The sequence below is a fragment of the Leucopleurus acutus genome, assembly GCF_964270905.1.
Source record: "Leucopleurus acutus genome assembly, chromosome: 13".
Taxonomy (NCBI): domain Eukaryota; kingdom Metazoa; phylum Chordata; class Mammalia; order Artiodactyla; family Delphinidae; genus Leucopleurus; species Leucopleurus acutus.
Window position 1 is genome coordinate 48,196,409 of NC_139155.1, and position 13,306 is coordinate 48,209,714.

Below are 13,306 nucleotides of genomic sequence, written 5' to 3' on the forward strand. Positions count from 1 at the left end.
TTTGGGTCTTCTCCCTGTTTTTCTTGATGAGTCTGGCTAATGGTTTATCAATTTTGTTTATCTTCTCAAAGAATCAGCTTTTAGTTTTACTGATCTTTGCTACTGTTTCCTTCATTTCTTTTTCATTTGTTTCTGCTCTGATATTTATGATTTCTTTCCTTCTGCTAACTTTGGGGGTTTTTTGTTTTACTTTCTCTAATTGCTTTAGGTGTAAGGCTAGGTTGTTTATCTGAGATGTTTCTTGTTTCTTGAGGTAGGATTGTATTGCTATAAACTTCCCTCTTAGATCTACTTTTGCTGCAACCTATAGGTTTTGGGTCATCGTGTTTTCATTGTCATTTGTCTCTAGGTATTTTTTGATTTCCTCTTTGATTTCTTCAGTGATCTCTTAGTTATTAAGTAGTGTATTGTTTAGCCTCCATGTGTTTGTATTTTTTACAGATTTTTTTTCCTGTAATTGATATCTAGTCTCATAGTGTTGTGGTCAGAAAAGATACTTGATACGATTTCAATTTTCTTAAATTTACCAAGGCTTGATTTGTAACACGAGATATGATCTATCCTGGAGAATGTTCCATAAGCACTTGAGAAGAAAGTGTATTCTGTTGTTTTTGGATGGAATGTCCTATAAATATCAATTAAGTCCATCTTGTTTAATGTATCATTTAAATCTTGTGTTTCCATATTTATTTTCATTTTAGATGATCTGTTCATTGGTGAAAGTGGGGTGTTAATGTTCCCTACTATGATTGTGTTACTGTTGATTTCCCCTTTCATGGCTGTTAGCATTTGCCTTATGTATTGAGGTGCTCCTATGTTGGGTGCATAAATATTTACAACTGTTATATCTTCTTCTTGGATGGATCCCTTGATCATTATATAGTGTCCTTCTTTGTGTCTTCTAATAGTCCTTATTTTAAAGTCCATTTTGTCTGAAATGAGAATTGCTACTTCAGCTTTCTTTTGATTTCCATTTGCATGGAGTGTCTTTTTTTCATCCCCTCACTTTCAGTCTGTATGTGTCCCTAGGTCTGAAGTGGGTCTCTTGAAGACAGCATGTACACATACGGGTCTTATTTTTGTATCCATTCAGTCAGTCTATGTCTTTTGGTTGGAGCATTTAATCCATTTACATTTAAGGTAATTATCGATATGTATGTTCCTATTACAATTTTCCTACTTGTTTTTGGTTTGTTATTGTAGGTCTTTTCCTTCTCTTGTGTTTCCTGCCTAGAGAAGTTCCTTTAGCATTTGTTGTAAAGCTGACTTGGTGCTGCTGAATTCTCTTAGCTTTTACTTGTCTGTAAAGGTTTTAATTTCTCCGTCGAATTTGAATGAGATCCTTGCTGGGTAGAGTAATGTTGGTTGTAAGTTTTTCCCTTTCATCACTTTAAATATGCCCTGCCACTCCCTTCTGGCTTGCAGAGTTTCTGCTGAAAGATCAGCTATTAACTTTATGGGAATTCCCTTGTATATCGTTTGTTCTTTTTCCGTTGCTGCTTTTAATATTTTTTCTTTGTATTTAATTTTTGACAGTTTCATTAATATGTGTCTTGGCATGTTTCTCCTTGGATTTATCCTGTATGGGACTCTCTGCCCTTTCTGGACTTGGGTGGCTATTTCCTTTCCCATATTAGGGAAGTTTTCAACTATAAACTCTTCCAGTATTTTCTTAGTCCCTTTCTTTTTCTCTTCTTCTTCCGGGACTCGAATAATTTGAATGTTGGTACATTTAATATTGTTCCAGAGGTTTCTGAGACTGTCCTCAATTCTTTTCATTCTTTTTTCTTTATTCTGCTCTGCAGTAATTTTTTCCACTATTTTATCTTCCAGGTCACTTTTCCGTTCTTCTGCCTCAGTTATTCTGCTATTGATTCCTTCTAGAGAATTTTAAATTTCATTTATTGTGTTGTTCATCATTGTTTGTTTGCTCTTTAGTTCTTCTAGGTCCTTGTTAAACGTTTCTTGTTTTTTCTCCATTCTAGTTCCAAGATTTTGGATCATCTTTACTATCATCACTCTGAATTCTTTTTCAGGTAGACTGCCTACTTCCTCTTCATTTGTTTGGTCTGGTGGGGTTTTACCTTGCTCCTTCATCTGTCGTGTGTTTCTCTGTCGTCTCATTTTGCTTAACTTACTGTGTTGGGGTCTCCTTTTCACAGGCTGCAGGTTCGTAGTTCCTGTTGTTTTTGGTGTCTGCCCCCAGTGGGTAATGTTGGTTCAGTGGGTTGTGTAGGGTCCCTGGTGGAGGGGACTGGTGCCTGTGTTCTGGTGGATGAGGCTGGATCTTGTCTTTCTGGTGGGCAGGTCTGCGTCCGGTGGTGTGTTTTGGGCTGTCTGTGACCTTATTATGATTTTAGGCAGCCTCTCTGCTAATGGGTGGGGTGAGTCCCCGTCTTGCTAGTTGTTTGGCATAGGGTGTCCAGCACTCGAGTGGAGCTGGGTCTTAGCATTGAGATGGAGATCTCTCGGAGAGCTTTCGCCATTTGATATTATGTGGAGCTGGGAGGTCTCTGGTGGACCAATGTCCTGAACTTGGCTCTCCCACCTCAGAGGCACAGGCCTGACACCCGGCTGGAGCACAAAGACCCTGTCAGCCACACAGCTCAGAAGAAAAGGGAGAAAAAAAGAAAGAAAGAAAGAAAAAATAAAATAAAATAAAGTTGTTAAAATAAAAAATTATTAAAATGTAATTTTAAAAAAGGAAAGAAGAAAAAACGGACAGACAGAACCCTAGGACAAATGGTAAAAGCAAAGCTATACAGACAAAATCATACAAAGAAGCATACACATACACACTCACAAAAAGAGAAAAAGGAAAAAAAAATATATTTTGTTGCTCTCACAGTCCACCGCCTCAATTCTGGGATGATTCGTTGTCTATTCAGGTATCCCACAGATGCAGGGTACATAAGTTGATTGTGGAGATTTAATCCGCTGCTCCTGAGGCTACTGGGAGAGATTTCCCTTTCTCTTCTTTTTTTGCACAGCTCCTGGGGTTCAGCTTTGGATTTGGCCCCGCCTCTGCGTGCAGATTGCCTGAAGGCATCTGTTTCTGTTCAGACAGGACGGGGTTAAAGGAGTGGCTGATTAGGGGGCTCTGGCTCACTCAGGCCGCGGGGAGGGAGGGGTACGGAATGCGGGGTGAGACTAGACGTTGCAACAGCCTGAGGTGCGCCTGGGTGTTCTCCTGGAGAAGTTGTCTCTGGATCACGGGACCCTGGCAGTGGACGGCTGCACAGCCTCCTGGGAGGGGAGGTGTGGATAGTGACCTGTGCTTGCACACAGGCTTCTTGGTGGCTGCAACAGCAGCCTTAGCCTTTCATGCCCATCTCTGGTGTCTGTGCTGATAGCGGTGGCTTGCGCCCGTCTCTGGAGCTCGTTTAGGCTGTGCTCTGAATCTCCTCTCGTTGCGCACCCCAGAACAATGATCTCTTGCCTCTTAGGCAGGTCCAGAGTTTTTCCCGGACTCCCTCCCAGCTAGCTGTGGCACACTAGCCCCTTTCAGGCTGTCTTCACGCAGCCAACCCCAGTCCTCTCCCTGGGATCTGATCTCCGAAGCCATAGCCTCAGCTCCCAGCCCCCGCGTGCCCCGGCGGGTGAGCGCACAAGCCTCTCAGGCTGGTGAGTGCCGGCTGGCACCGATCCTCTGTGTGGGAATCTCTCCGCTTTGCTCTCTGCACCCCTGTTGCTGTGCTCTCCTCCGAAGCCTCCTAGCCGCCCACCCTCCGTCTCCACCAGTGAAGGTGCTTCCTAGTGTGTGGAAGCTTGTCCTCCTTCACAGCTTCCTGCCAGAGGTGCAGCTCCTGTCCCTATTTTTTTGTCTCTGTTTTTTCTTTTCTCTTTTGCCCTACACAGGTACATGGGGAGTTTCTTGCCATTTGTGAGGTCTGAGGTCTTCTGCCAGCCAGCGTTCGGTAGGTGTTCTGTAGGAGTTGTTCCACGTGTAGATGTATTTCTGATGTATTTCTGGGGAGGAAAGTGATCTCCACATCTTACTCTTCTGCCATCTTGAAGGTCTCTGAAAAACTATGCACTTTTAACTGGAACAGGAGGATGTTCTGGGCATTAATGTGGACTTGGCATACACAGTGGGTGAAAATGACATGCAAGCTCAGTTCAGTAAAAACAGCCATTGAATTAGAGGTTTGCTGGTGGAAACGGGATTGCAAGTGACATGCTTATCTACACAGAAAACCTCAAGGTAGATTAAAAAAAACAAAACCAAAAAGCCTCCTAGGACCAATGAATGAGTTTAGTAAGGCAACAAGACTCAAGGTCAATACATAGAATAATCGTATTTCTAAACATCATTAAGGTAAAGTCTGAAACTTAAATTTTTAAAAATCCCACTTATAATAGCTGTCCCCAAAATGAAATACTTAGGTATCAATCTAACATGTACAGGTATCTGTATGCTGTAAACCACAAGACACAGATGAAAGAAATAAAGGAAAATACAGATAAATGGAGAGACATGCTGCATTCATGGATTGTAAGATTCAACATAGTAAAGATCTCAATTCTCTCCAAATTCATCTACAGATTTAACACAGTTCCAAAAATAATTTTTTGTGGATATGGATAAGTTGATTGTAAAACTTACATGGAAACCAAAGAAACTAGAAAAGCTAAATCAATTTTTGGGAGAAAAAGGGAACAAAATGGAAAGAATTACACCATGCAGTTTTAAGAATTACTTATATAAGGCTACAGTAATCAAAATTATGTGTTATTGATGAAGGAATCGACACATAGGTTAATGAAACAGAATAGAGAATCGAGAAATAGATCCACATAAATATGGCCGATTTATTTTTGACCAGGGTGGAAAACAATTCAATTGAGAAAGCAGTCATTTCAACAAATGGGGCAATTGAACATTCACATGCAAAAAAATGAATCTTGAACCTTACACTTTATAAAAAATTAACTCAAAATGTCAACTATAAACTTCTAGCAAAAAGCTTAAGGAAAAATCTTTGTGACTTGGGACCCAGAAAAGAATTCTTAGACATGACAGCCAAAGGCAGGTCTATTTTTTTTTAATTGACAAATTTGACTTCATAAAAATTAAACTTTTGCTCTGTAAAGGACACAGTTAAGAGAATGAAAGAACAAACTAATTTTTCTCTACAAGCTATATGCTTTTCTTTTTCTTGCCTTATTGTACCAACAATATAATGTTGAATAGTGGTGAAGAAAGCAGACATCCTTGCCTTTTTCCTAATCTTTGGAAGAAAGCATTCAGACTTTTCACCATTGAGAATGATTTTTAGTGGTAGGGTTTTAACAGCTGCCCTTTATCAGACTGAGAAAGTCCCTTCTATTCCAAGATTGCTGAGAGTTCTATTATTAATGGATGTTGAAATCTGCCAAATGTATTTCTACATCAATTGATATAGTCACATGGTTTTTCCCTCTTAGACTATTAATATGTTAGATTTTACTGACTAATTTTTGAATACTGAACCAGCTTTGCATCCCTGGGGTAAACTCTACTTGGTCAAGATATATTATTATTTTTATATATCACTGGATTTGATTTGCTAATATTTTGGTGAAGATGTTTGTATCTATGTTCATGAAGCATATTGGTCTGTAGTGTTCGTTGGTATGCTGATTAGATCAGAGTCACATATAACAAATCTGTAGCTCAAGAGTGGTAATAAGAATTAAACATAGTAATGTGAGGTTGGTTTCCTGAGCTCCTCCCTTTGGCCCTCTGGCCAGAAAGCTGGGGCTTTAGTTACTCCTCTTTGCCACATAGTTCTGTGACTACATCCATGCCTAGGGTCAAGCAGCAAGAAAAAATGGGGGTGGGGAGTGGGGTAAAAGTGAGATGGCAACCTCACTGCTGGTTCAGAAGTCAGTTTGAATTCTCATCTTCTTCCCCAATTTGCCTACTATTTACTTTTCAAAGCCTTCGAATAGCTGCTCCATGCATTCTGTCCACGTTTTATAGCTGGCAGAAACAGTATGGAATGTTTTTACTCCATCTTAACTGAAACCATTAAAAGCTAGTTTAATCAGAATTCTGACAGAAGGCTTCTGTTATATTATATTCCTACTAGCTTTTACTTCATAAAACTTAAGCCTGCTTGCTCACCTATACCAGTAAACTCTCTCAACTTCGTCCAAAAGGACCTAACAGGCTTGGCAGGTTTTCTTTTAAGGGCATCCTCATTCCTTCCTTAATGGCTAATGAAAAAGGCAGAAGTCTTCATCTCCCTTATCATAGTCTCTCTGATATCAAGTAGAAGTCCCCTAAAATTCAAGTCAGTGCCCTAGAAAGCAACAGAGCAATCATGGTTGAAAATTATTTTATCTCTGGTGTTTAGTACTTGTCTCTGTTCCTTAAAAGTATAACTATGGTAGTACTGACTTTAATCAAGAGCCAAACCACATTAACAGATTACCTTAAAAAATCACACAAGCTCTCAGAGGTAAAACTCAGTAGAGGTACTTCTTGATGTTAAGGACATAATTTTTTTAAAAAACAAAAGATATAGAAAAAACGAAAATTAATGAAAACAGAAACCAAAAGCTTATTAGGCAGAATCAGAGGAGTTACATGAAGAATGAATAAGCTAGTGTCCTACAGCTAACTCCCTCAACAAATATAGGGACATATTTAACAAAAAGGGCTAAATTATCTAGATAATTATGACACTGACATAATGGGAAATCCAAAAATGAGTTTCTTTTTCATGCTCAAGGAAGGCAAGATATAGGGGGAAAATGTAGGCACAGAGAGTACAAAAGATGACAGCAGAGCTGTCCTTCATAACAAATGATCCAAAAATATGAAGTAGTGTCACCTTCAGTCTGATTTTGCTATATACTTTTGGAAAGTATAAAGGTATAAAGCAAAGGAAGGAATTGAGAGGTAAGTTAATGAGCCTGTGCTCTAGAGCCCTCATGCCACAACTACTGAAGCCCGTGCGCCTAGAGCCCGTGCTCCACAACAAGAGAAGCCACCACAATGAGAAGCTTGTGCACCACAACAAAGAGTAGCCCCTGCTCGCTGCAACTCGAAAAAGCCTGCGCGCAGCAATGAAGACTCAACACAGCCAAAAATAAATAAATAAATTTTTTAAAAAAAGAATGTCCTGCTTAGATTTCATATTTACAGTTAACATAATCTTAAACCAAAGGAAAAAAGTTTTGGAACAAGTTCCAAAAAAAATCATCTCCCCACCTTACATAAATTCCAGGATATCACAATTCAAACACAGAATCCTTTTTAACCCCTTAAAGACAATTATTAAGCAGGCATTCTACCAAATCAAACAGTCACAGGGTCTGATTAATTTTTCTCCCAACCATTAAGGCTAATGATATCAGGACACTGTCCAGAACACCTGAGATACTTGGCTTGAAGTTTTTTCCTCCACTGATAATTACTTTAATTGAAGTATAGTTGATTTAAAATACTGTGTTACAGTGTTCATTGCAGCTCTATTTATAATAGCCAGGACATGGAAACAACCTAAGTGTCCATTGACAGATGAATGGACAAAGAAGATGTGGCACATATATACAATGGAATATTACTCAGCCGTAAAAGAAACGAAACTGAGTTATTTGTAGTGAGGTGAATGGACCAAGAGACTGTCATACAGAGTGAAGTAAGTCAGAAGGAGAAAAACAAATACTGTATGCTAACACATATATATATGGAATCTAAAAAAAAAAAGTTCTGACGAACCTACAGGAAGGACAGGAATAAAGACGCAGACATAGAAAATGGACTTGAGGACAAGGGGAGGGGGAAGGGTAAGCTGGGACGAAGTGAGAGAGTGACATGGACATATACACACTACCAAATGTAAAAGAGATAGCTAGTGGGAAGCAGCCGTATAGCACAGGGAGATCAGCTTGGTGCTCTGTGACTACCTAGAGGGGTGGGATAGGGAGGGTGGGAGGGAGATGCAAGAGGGAGGAGATACAGGGATATATGTATACATATAGCTGATTCACTTTGTTATACAGCAGAAACTAACACACCATTGTAAAGCAATTATACTCCAATAAAGATGTTTAAAAAATAAATAAATAAAATACTGTGTTAGTTTCAGGTGTATAGCAAAGTGGTTCATATATATATATATATATTTTTTCAGATTATGTTCCATCATAGGTTATTACAAGATATTGAATATTGTTCCCTGTGTTATACAGTAAACCCTTGTTGCCACCTGAGATACTTGGAATCTGAAATGCATACCTGCTGGTCAGCCCTTCTAATCCATCTCTACCTTTCAGGAAAATAGTATATTCCACATAATCTCACTTGAACACTTTTCCCCTTACATGCAAACATAATACCTGATTTATGTATTATTAAAAAGAAATATAATGTGCTGTATTCATATTAGATTATATAATTTTTTTTCTAGTTCTTACTCTTATATCCTTTTTTTTATTCCCAAACTTCTTTTCATTCCTCTGGAAGGAAAAAAAGAAACCAAAAAAACTGACATATTAGTTTTTGGAAACTGACATACCCATGGGCAATCTCAAGATTATTATATTTAAGAGCTTGATGGCATCTTTCTTAAATGTATCTTAGCTAATGGTTTTAAGCTACTGGTTTTCCCTGTAATACCTCACCTTTCCCTAAATTATGACAGCTCTGTAATACAAGCAGAGATTGTATTGTTACATTCATTTTAAATACAAGGAAACAGGTAAGTTCAAAGAGGTCAAGTAACTTTCCCAAAGTGAAATCTTTCCCAAAGTGAAATCTAGATAATCCACGACTCCTGACTTCTACTTCAATGCTATTTCCTCTATAATACACACCTTTTCTATCAAAAGGATAATACATATCTCAAGACACACAGATCCTATACATCAAAATTAAAGAATGAGTACAACCTTCTGAAAAAGCTCTAAATAAAATGTTATATTTTCTATGTAAGGTTCACCAATCAAGAGATACAACCAATAAAGGTCTCTTGAGAAAATATCCATTAAAAAACCTAGTGTAGCTTTCCTGCTTCCAAAGAGAGAACCTAGTGAATGGTAATTGGATGGTATCTGAACTATGCCAGTTCAAGATGCCAATTCTCAGATTCCCAAATCACAGTATTTTATTTAACTTTCTATGACCATTTAGTCAATGGGAAAACGAAAGTGATAGATTTTAAAGGCCCCCTTCTTTCCCCTCCTAGATTCTAAGTGTGATCTCCAGAACAGTGACAGCAATAGAAAAATCACCGAAAATTTTGTTGGAAATGCAAATTCTCAGACTTCACCCAGGCCTACTGTGTCATAGATTCCTGGGGTGGTACCCAGCAACCTGTGTTTTAACAAGCCCTCCAGATAATTCTTATGCATATCGAAGTTTGAGAACTACTATCTTATTAGACTATCAATGCTTTGAAAACATTGCATTTCTGTTTCTCTGCTATGTATACAAGCTCTTTATAACTTGCCATTTTAAGAACATCTTCTCCATACTACATTAATTTGATTGCACTTTTAATGACAAACTTCAATTTTCCCTGTTCAGTGTTCCATGAGTTTTGGCTCATGCAGAACTAGTATAAAGTTTAAATACAAGTTGCTATAAATTTAATAGTTAGCCTTAACTATCATATTTCACTGACTCCATATCTTTTAAAATTTCATTAAAAAAAATCCCTTGCCCTTCTTGTACCTAAATGATATATCTTCTAATCAGTAATGAGCCTTATGAGTCAGTATTTTATTTATTGTACAATAATGCTTCATGGAGAATTGTATTACTTATAGTTTTTATATCCTATATTTTCTATAAACAAAAATCCAAAGTCCTGCAGGGTACAAGTTTTCTAATCTGTTATGCATTTTAATTATTTAATACTTATTTTTGCCCAGTTTCTACAGGATGCACTGTGAAACTAATGTGCCAGCAGGTACATGTCATGCATTCCTTTTTCTTTCTTCTAATGTCTGATAAAAAATGAAAGTGGGGATGCTAGGAATTGTTAAAAAGAAAGTAAGTGAATTCTTTGTCTCACTCTGCACAGATGGACTAAACTCACATTTCCCAAAGGAGAAAGAAGATATTCAAAGGAAATAAGGGTCACGATATATATAACAAATGTTTAAGGAATCAGGATGTCTGAACTCCAAGGTCAGATGGTTTGCTCTGCAGAACTCTGGATGATGTGGTAAGAAAGGAAAACACTGAAGGCTAGATGGTAATCTAGGACACACAGCACACATTTCAGACAAGTCTGCAGATGCATTAAACAAAAACGTGCCTGCTTGTTTTAAGTCAGAATTTGGCAATTAGTAATCTATTTAAAACCTTTCACACATTGATGGTGAAATGGAAGAATGTCAGTACTTACATTTCAGTAAAAGTATCTAGGGGAAAAAAGCCATCACAATTTAAAAGTGTCCATATTTAAAATATAAACTTACAATACAGAGAGCGAGAACACTTATGACTTTTTTTAAAGGAAAAGATAGAAAACAGGAAAAAGATGGCCCCAAAGTTGTAACTAAAATGTTTGATATCCACAGACATTTTAGCCAGACAACAATGTTTTCAAATAGATGGATAACCTGTCAGATCAATAAGAATAGTATGCAGCAGGAGCTGCTTCAACGGATTCAGACTAGGCTGGAGGCAAACCCAAAGGCAGCCTACTTTCTTAAGTGCCAAGTGAGAATGACAAAATTGGAAGAAGTCAATAGGAAGGATGAAAAGAAATTAGACATCTTTATAAAAACCTGCTCAATTTAACAGTTTGGCTTTACACCAGAATGCAAAGAAGAAATGCATAGACTCTAAATCTGTATTCGAGAGAAGAAAACCCATGGGAGAAATGACCAAGATCAAAACTCTAGTCCTGGGCTTCCCTGGTGGCGCAGTGGTTCAGAGTCCGCAGGCTGACGCAGGAGACACGGGTTCGTGCCCCGGTCCAGGAAGATCCCACATGCCAGAGTGGCTGGGCCTGTGAGCCATGGCCGCTGAGCCTGCGCGTCCGGAGCCTGTGCTCCGCAAAGGGAGAGGCCACAACAGTGAGAGGCCGGCGTACTGCAAACCCCCCCCGCCAAACCCCCCAAAACTCTAGTTCTTAACAGTTGAAAGCAACCATGGATTATAAGACTACGTATGAAGGGGATTCAAGTTGTGATTTAATATTTATATGACAAGCATCACTGCTGAAACATTCCTCAGGATCAATAAAGCCTACAACTTCTCTAAACAGTTCTTTGGAGTTCTATATTTGTAAGATACTGTCATTAATCTGTTTCCTACGCCCAGCTTGGTAGGTAGGTAGTTACCAGAAAAAGGAAAGCAAAGCAGTTTTATATTGAGCAACAGTAAGGAATCTGTACTAATTTTCACAATCGGACAAAGAAAATTTCCTAAACAGCCAAATACCAAAAAATCACAAACCAAAGCTTTATAGTTTATAGCAGTGTGATAACAATTAGTATATCCCAAATGATAACCTTACAAATTACCATATAAGACAACAATTCAACTCTATATAAAGATAGGGTCAATGATTTTGCAACCAAACAAAATATGGTGTGTTTGATTCTAAATTAGAGCCCCTTAGAATATTAAAGTTATTAAGAACTCTAGGGGGCATGGGGATGACAAAAATGACAATATTTTACTTTCATCCAACATTTGCAACTAATACAGAGTGGCTCTGTTCTTGGAACTGGGCCAATGTATTTGACTCTTTTTTAAATCAAAGATGATTTAGAATAGGAAGCAACCAGAAAACTTTTGAAATATTTTGGAAGGAAAATATACAGTTTTTTTAATCTTGCTAGGAAAAATAAATAAATGGAGGTGCAAAAACAGTGGGGAAAAAAAACAGGTTTGCTACAGCACACCTGCTCTCATTGAGAGGTTTTTTTTTTTTCTTTTCACATTTGCTCTTAGAATTTTCTTCAAAAAATGCTGTCCACCTATTCATCCTTCAGGGAATAAAAAACACAATTAAAAGAAAAACAAACAAAAGCATTCCATACAAACCTGAAGGAAAAATTAATCTATGATCCAGATGTTTGTGAAGGTATATGAAAGAAAAACAGACAGGATAAGACCTTTAAGGATAAAGCGGTAAGTTTTCTGATATTTATTTTCCAAAAAGTAGGTGGGATTAGAAGTAAGATAAGCATCTATCAGTCCTAAATGAAAACAAAGAGGGACACTCATGATTCAAAGCAACCAATCAATCTATCATCAAGCCAGGCTTGCTGTAAGATTATAGGTACAGTTCTCATGTTAAATTTTTTAGATAATATTTTTAGATAAATTTTCTGGAAATGAGTAACAGAAATTTTTTGTTGTTGAAAAAAATTGGTTCGGTTTCAAATCCTTTTTAATATTCTCCTTTCCCAGTTCTCTTCACCTCAATCCAGAAACCCCTCCATCCAGAGTTCATGTTTTCTTCCTTTTCTATTTTAGTGAAAACACACCACATTGATTGTAAGAATCTTACTAGATTTCCATTTGCTTTGCCTCAGCTCCTACATTAATCCAAACAATAAGGGCCTTTAAAACATTCATAAATAACCTGCTGCTGCTGGCACCTAGAAGCCGAGTGCAGCAATGTTAAGCAACAACAAATTTCATAGTTCAAGAGGCACAGTTAAGGAAAAAGGTTGCTCAGGAAATCACTCTTATTTAGCACAAAGATCCTTAAAAATTGCATGAAATCAGTCAAGTAACTATAGAAACCAATTTCTTCAGCTCCATATCACACGTCTCACACCTCAATTGTCTTTATTATCGTCTGCTGTCAGATCCTTAATCAGAAATGTGAACAGGCTTGATGATTTATTCAGCAGGGAAAAGAATCTGTAGGTCAAGTGAAAAATTTCACACACACACCCATACATACACCATGTCTTCAACCTTAGGTACTTTCATTTCCTTCTGTTCTCAGCAGCTCTGGGGGCAACTCCAGTGAGATCCAATATTAAGGCTCAATTAAAATAAGCTCCAATTAGTGGAGCTTTTTTCTCTGGGGCTAGAAAAGTCAGGAAATGGATATTGGGAAATGTAAAAAGTCAGCTACTGAGAGGAGGCTGCAGACATAAATGAACTTATTTGTTGATTTCTACAGTTGCTATGCAGAGGCCTCTGGGAGTAAAAGCTTAACCAGTCTAAGCTATAAACTAAAACCCCCGCAGCTAAACATGAACTGTGTGAAACAAGGGCTCCATTCCAGAACAGAAAACTGCTGGGCCCAGAAAATTAAAAGCCAGAGGCGTTTTCCATTTAAAACTAAATCCCAGTACCACCTCCCAGCCAAAGAATTATAAGCAGTATCAGATT

At 37.9% G+C, this 13,306-nt stretch overlaps 1 protein-coding gene across 1 annotated transcript in view; it reads right to left on the reverse strand.

Moving 5' to 3' along the window:
- Window positions 1-13,306, reverse strand: part of TAF4B (TATA-box binding protein associated factor 4b) — a gene marked incomplete at its 5' end in the record, with an annotated part of 111,714 nt that overhangs the window by 31,105 nt on the left and 67,303 nt on the right. The window lies entirely within an intron of this gene.